The following is an 817-nucleotide window of genomic DNA, read 5'->3' on the forward strand; positions in this document are numbered from 1 at the left end:
CATGGCCCTTGTGTCCCCTGGCCGGTGTCCTCCTGGCCCTGTGCCCTCTGTCCCATGTCCCCTGTGTCCCCCGGCCCTGTGCCCTGTGTCCCCATGTCCTGCGTCCCGTGTCCCCCAGGCCCTGTGTCCCCCTGGCCCTGTGCCCTCTGTCCCATGTCCCCTGGGCCCTGTGTCCCCCTGGCCCTGTGCCCTCTGTCCCATGTCCCCTGTGTCTCCCTGGCCCTGTGCCCTCTGTCCCAAGTCCTGTGTCCCCTGTCCCCTCCCTGAGTGGTCCTGCCACAGCACCACCCCTGTCTGCGTGTCCCCACCACTTCCAGGACACGTCAGGGGGGACAAGGGTGACACCCTGGATCCGGGACCCCCCTGGGGCCATCACCCACCGCAGGGACATCAGGGAGGGGACACCAGGTCAGGGCAGCAGGCCACAGGTATAAATATTGGCTAAATAGATTTATTTTCATACAAAGAATACACAGGTCCCCCCCTGGGACACCCCGACCCCGGGGGACACCCCAAGATGTCCCCAGCCACCGCTGGGCCGGCCACCACCTCCATGGGCTTCACTGGCAGGATCTGTCCCCATTCCCAGGGTTTGGTGACAACACTGGGTCTCCTCGGTGCCATCTCTGTCCCCTCCGGGGCCACCATGGTGCCCGTATCTACCTCAGGGCACCTTGTCACTGCCACCCTGCTCTGTGGGACACCTCCAGATTCGTCCCCTGCTCCCTTGTTGGGACATCTCCGGACATTTTGGGGTCCCCCCCCTTGTGCCCCAATACTGTGGCTGGTCCAGACACCCCTCCCTCCCCCCCCCGCC

The sequence above is a fragment of the Chiroxiphia lanceolata genome, chromosome 1, assembly GCF_009829145.1.
Source record: "Chiroxiphia lanceolata isolate bChiLan1 chromosome 1, bChiLan1.pri, whole genome shotgun sequence".
NCBI lineage: Eukaryota > Metazoa > Chordata > Aves > Passeriformes > Pipridae > Chiroxiphia > Chiroxiphia lanceolata.